The 6,429-nt window shown below is 34.4% G+C and overlaps 1 pseudogene; it reads right to left on the bottom strand.

Moving 5' to 3' along the window:
* Positions 1 to 547: 547 nt before the first annotated feature.
* On the bottom strand, positions 548 to 4,387 carry LOC132651116 (zinc finger protein 431-like; annotated as a pseudogene).
* Between the last annotated feature and the right edge of the window lie 2,042 nt (positions 4,388 to 6,429).

The raw sequence follows: 6,429 nt of genomic DNA, 5'->3' as shown, positions 1-6,429 counted from the left end.
CTAAAACATAATAACTTTTTCTAACCACAAAAGAACAAATGGATATGAATGTTTTGACTGTTAAACCTACATTTTGCATCAGGTGACTTCCTCAAAGACATAAACAAATCCCATAGGCCTAAACCATGACTGATGGAAATAATTAAGTTGTAAAACGCTAAAGATGTTTATGATTTTCAAGCTCAGAACCTCTGTAACTTTCTGGCTCATTGGATGGGTAGGCATCACAGTTCAACATTATGTGTCCTTCATCAAACTGGATGACAATATTTTTTTTATCTGTATTGACCTGTTTGAGTTGTATTGGATTCAGTGAACAGAAGAACACAAAAGCCTTACCATATTGATTATATTCTCAGATTTTTCTCTCCATTTTGAAACTTTTATGAGGATGTAGAATATAGATATGTGTAAAGGTCTCCCATTTTAACACATTCATAAATTTTCTCTCTGTATGAATTCTTTCATGATGACAAAGATTATACAAATGTGGAGTAGCTTCACCATGTAAATACACTCATAGTCTTTCGTTCCAGTATGAATCCTTTCATGATGTTGAAGATGATTGAAAACAGCACGTTTTCATTAGATGACATTTATGTGAAAAGGCTTTACCACATAGGTTACATTAATAAGGTTTCTCTCAAGTGTGAGCTCCTTTATGTATTAGGAGATGACTGTTACATACAAAGGCTTTCACACATTGATTACATCCATAAGAGTTCTCTCCAGTGTTAGTTCTTTTTTGTATTAGGAGACTACTGTTACACGCAATGGCTTCACCACCTTAGTTACATTCATAAGGTTTCTCTCTAGTATGTGTTCTTTATGTCATAGGAGATTACTATTACATCAAAATGCTTTATCACATTGATTTCATTCAAAAAGTTTCTATCCAGTGTGCTTCTTATATGTACATGGAGATTATTATGGCATGCAAACTTTTTCACACATTGGTCATATTCATAGGGTTTCACTTCAATAAGTGTTCTTGTTCAAGATAAGTCTTACATGAAAAGACTTCATGACATTAGTTATATTCATAAGGATTTCTGGAACATGGATTTTTATGTCTTCGGAGAACACTGTTATCTATGAAGGTTTTACCACATTGGTTATATTCATAAGGTTTCTCTCCAGTGTGAGTTCTTTTATGTATTAGGAATTGACTGTTCTGTGAAAAGGTTTTACCACATTGGTTACATTCATGAGGTTTTTCTCCAGTGTGAGTTCTTTTATGTACCAGGAGATTACTGTTCTGTGCAAAGGCTTTACCACATTGGTTACATTCATAAGGTTTCTCTCCGGTGTGAATTCTTTTATGTTTTTGGAGATCACTGTTCCATGCAAAGGCTTTCCCACATTGATTACATTCATAAGGTTTTTCTCCAGTGTGAGTTCGTTTATGTACTAAAAGCTTACTGTTATATGCAAAGTCTTTACCACATTGATTACATTCATAAGGTTTTTCTCCAGTGTGAGTTCCTTTATGTCTTAGGAGATCACTGTTAGATGCATAGGCTTTACCACATCGGTTACATTCATGACGTTTTTCTCCAGTGTGTGTTCTTTTATGTACTAGGAGATTACTGTTCTGTGCAAAGGCTTTACCACATTGGTTACATTCATAAGGTTTCTTTCCAGTGTGAATTATTTTATGTACTCGTAGATTACTGTTAGATGCAAAGGCTTTACCACATTGGTTACATTCATAAGGTTTCTCTCCAGTGTGAGTTCTTTTATGTCTTTGGAGACTACTGTTATCTGCAAAGGCTTTAGCACATTGGTTACATTCATAAGGTTTCTCTCCAGTGTGAGTTCTTTTATGTTTTTTGAGATCACTGTTCCATGAAAAGGATTTACCACATTGATTACATTCATAAGGTTTTTCTCCAGTGTGAGTTCCTTTATGTCTTAGGAGATCACTGTTAGATGCATAGGCTTTACGACATCGGTTACATTCATGAGGTTTTTCTCCAGTGTGAGTTCTTTTATGTACTAGGAGATGACTGTTACGTACAAAGGCTTTACCACATTGGTTACATTCATAAGGTTTCTCTCCGGTGTGAATTCTTTTATGTACTTGTAGATTACTGTTAGATGCAAAGGCTTTACCACATTGGTTACATTCATGAGGTTTTTCTCCAGTGTGAGTTCTTTTATGTCTTTGGAGACTACTGTTATCAGCAAAGGCTTTACCACATTGGTTACATTCATAAGGTTTCTCTCCAGTGTGAGTTCTTTTATGTTTTTGGAGATCACTGTTCCATGCAAAGGCTTTCCCACATTGATTACATTCATAAGGTTTTTCTCCAGTGTGAGTTCGTTTATGTACTAAAAGTCTACTGTTATATGCAAAGGCTTTACCACATTGGATACATTCATAAGGTTTCTCTCCAGTGTGAGTTCTTTTATGTATTAGATGTCTGTTACGTACAAAGGCTTTACCACATTGATTACATTCATAAGGTTTTTCTCCAGTGTGAGTTCCTTTATGTCTTAGGAGATCACTGTTAGATGCATAGGCTTTACCACATCGGTTACATTCATGAGGTTTCTCTCCTATATGTATCCTTTTATGTCTTAGGATATGACTTTTATTTGCAAAGGCATTACTATATAGGCTACATTCATAGTGGTCCGCACCAGTATGCATACTTTTACATGTGTGGGGACTACTGTGATGTGCAAAGACTTCATATTGAGTATCTTCAGGGAGTTTATCTGCACATTGATTGTTTTCATACCTGCAAAGTTAATTGGCACATATGACAGCTTTTCCACATTCATTACACTAATGGACGTTTTTGCCACATGACTTAATTTTGCAGTTTGAATTAAAAGTAAAGAATAATTACATTTTGAGTTTTCATCATTATTTTTACATTCACAGTGTTCTCCTCTACTGGTTGTTTTGCTGAGCCAGCAATCAGCTAAGTACTGATGAAATCATAGTGTTGTTAGTTCTATGGCTGATCACCTGTCATATATTTTGTAAACCTTTGCCCTTCCTTACTTATCTATTGGAAATAATAACGAGCTAACAAGTGATAGCAGGGCGCAAAATGCAGGACAGAACTTCTGAGTGAGAAAGTGTTGCTGGGAAGAAGAAAGCAAATGACACATCATTCACCAGCATGACAGTGAGGTTAACAGATGGACATGACCATGAACAAAGAAGTAGAGCTGGCCATACATTTGGACACTGTGCTAGGTTTGTGTTAGGGAAAAAAAGGTTCAGAATCTGCCCAGTAAATTGCCTAAGCTTTAAAATATTAAAAAGCCTCTGCATCATTATTTGTACTGCTGGAAGCTCTAAATAGCCCATATAAAGCATAATAGGTATCAATTTTTAAACATCTACTCAAAATGGGGACTTCTATACCTTTTAGTTGTTCTGGTTGGTACATGGTTTCTTTCAATATACACATATTAAAATGACTTGTACTCATTGTGATATATGATATAATTATTAAAAGAATAATAATAAATGACATGATTCCATGATGCATTCACACATTTGATTTTTGTTCATCACAGACATGTGATATAGGGATTATGGTTTTTCCACAACAACATTCCTGACTCTAAAAAAACTGCCCTTCTCACAAAACTTAGCAACATTACTACAAGTATATGAGTAACCCCATTTTACTATGGATGAGTTGATTAGTATAATCTTTTGGATATACTTTCATCACCTATTTACTGTGAATACATTTAGCAATATCTGAGTTGTAGGATACTAAACAAATTGCAGTTTTACCTCAGCGCTAATGAGTAAACAATTTAATCATTGATCTTGTGTGAGTATTATTCCTTGCATTCTTTCTTAGAGGAGTGCCTTGCAAACACACATCAAATACCTAACGTGGACGTACATAGTTTAGTAACAAGTTAGTCATCATCAATAAATACACTTAAAACTGATCATTTACACTGTCCCTTCTCTTTCAAACTTCCAGAAAATAATAAAATTTTTTTCAGAACCATATTCATATCAGCTTACAATGAAAATTACCTTGTATGTCTTCTAGAATTTTGACAGTGCTCTTCTATATTATGACTTTCCCAATTGTAGCCTAAAATACAGTAACAGAAAATGTATGCTTTATTATTGGAAATAATACAAAGTTTAAGTCGTGATCTATTTGTCAATCAAAGATCGATTCATCTAATTCTTCCTCATCCTCAAGAGAAATTACAGAAGCACATCAATAATGAATAGTGTTTCCCCATATTTTAAGAAGTAAAGAAAATTCATTGCCCTACCTATTGCAGTGAGGTTCCTGTAGGTCTCTAGCATCACATCTTTGTAGAGATTCCTTTGGGAAGGATCCAGCAAAGCCCACTCTTCTTGAGTGAAGTTCACATGCACATCATTGTAGGTCAATGCAGTCTAAAATATCCACACACATGTACAACAGAAAGTATGATACTTAGAATACTGGAAATGTATCCTTCTTTTACAATATTTTCAATGTATTCTGGTGGCTCTTCTACTTAGTTTCTGACACACAAGTTGTAATGTGATCACCAACTCTTTTTCGGAGTAAACTCAACAGTGAGGTTCACCTCTCTAATTTCTGCATCCTTTTAGTAGGATATAGGCTTACAAGAGAAATGTCAATTAACAGATAAAGAGAGAGAGAGAGTAAAGAGAAAAACAGTACAGAGCCCACATGAGAAAAATAGTATAAATGATTCCTGACTCTTATAAGAATGGGCAGGCTGGGTGTATTATCTGATGACTTTAATTCCAAAATCACTCAGGAAACAGAGGCTGGTGTATTTCACAGAGGTGGATGGTAGACGGCTCTTTGCAATAAATTCCAGGACACTAAGGGGTACATAATAAGATCCTGAACAATATGCAAAAATTAATCAAACAAACAAGATAAAAAACCTTAAAGATCTTTCTCAACTTTTTATAAAGAGTTACACATTCACTCCAGTTCTGCATACATGTCTAGAAACCTGAAGTACCTCATTTTAAACTGTAATATTAATATGATCTTCTTAAAAATGAAATGTATGTTTGAACAATTACAAAAGGAGAGATGAAAATATTAGCAATGTAAATGTTGATCATAAATAAGCAACACGGGGATGGAGGTATGGCTCAGTAGTTAAGAACACTGTCTGTTCTTCCAGAGGACATGGGTTAAATTCCCAGCACACATATGACAGCTAATAGCTGTCTGTAACACAAATATATTCAATAAAATACTCGTAAAACATATGCAAGAACACATCAAAGATATACATGATGAAAAAATTGGCTTAATCTCAGAAATACAGGGATAGTTCAGTATATGAAAATCCATCCGTAATCCACCATATAAACTGACTGAAAGACCAAGATCACATGATCATCTCATTAGATGAAAAAAAAAAGGCTTTGACAAAATTCAACAACCCTTCATGTTAAAAGACTTGGAGAAATCAAGCATACAAGGATTCAGGCACACACTTAACATAATAAAGGTAGTAAAAAGCGAACTGAGGGCCAACATCAAATTATTTGGAGAGAAACTTAAAGAAATTCCACTCATATGAGGTACATATCTCCATATCTCTTCAATATACTCCTTAAGTCCTAGCCAAAACAATAAGACAACTGAAGGTTATAAAGGAGATACAAATTGGAAAGGAAGAATTCAAAGTATCACTATTCGTAGATGATTTCTTAGTATACCTAGGTGACCCAAGAAATCCTACCAGGGAATTCCTACAGTTGAAATACACTTGTGTATTTGAAATACACAAAAGTGGCTGGGAGCACAACTAAAATTTTCATTATTCCTTCTGTATACAAATAAAAAATGGGCTGAGAATAAAATTTGGAAAACAACACCCTGAACAGTAGCCACAAACAAGATGAAGTGAAAGACCTCTATGACTAGAATTTGAAGTCTTTAAAGAAAGAAACTGAAGAAAATATCAAAAGATGGAAAGATCTCCCAAACTCATGGATATATAGGATTAACATAGAAAAACAGCATTCTTTTTTAAATATTTTATTAATTACAGTTTATTCACTTTGCATCCATCCTCCTTCTCCCCTCCCAAATGCTCCCTTTATTCCCTTTCTCTAAAGCAGCATTCTTAAAAATGGAGTCTATAGATTCAATCCATTTCCCAACAACATTCCAACACAGTTCTTTACAGACCTTGAAAGAGCAAACATTAAATTTAAGTGGAAAAATAAAATACCCTTGATAACAGTACAATCCTATAAAATTGGAATAATGACACAGAAATAAACCCACACCCCTATTGGAACTTTACTTTCAACAAAGAAGCCAAAATTATACAATGGAAAAAAGACAGCATCTTAAACAAATTGTGGTAGATGTCTGCACATAGAAAAATGAAAATAGACCCTTTGTATGACCCTGCAGAAACTGAAGTCCAAGGGAATCAAAG

Source organism: Meriones unguiculatus (assembly GCF_030254825.1).
Source record: "Meriones unguiculatus strain TT.TT164.6M chromosome 13 unlocalized genomic scaffold, Bangor_MerUng_6.1 Chr13_unordered_Scaffold_40, whole genome shotgun sequence".
Taxonomy (NCBI): Eukaryota; Metazoa; Chordata; class Mammalia; order Rodentia; family Muridae; genus Meriones; species Meriones unguiculatus.
This window is presented reverse-complemented; position numbering and strand designations above follow the sequence as displayed.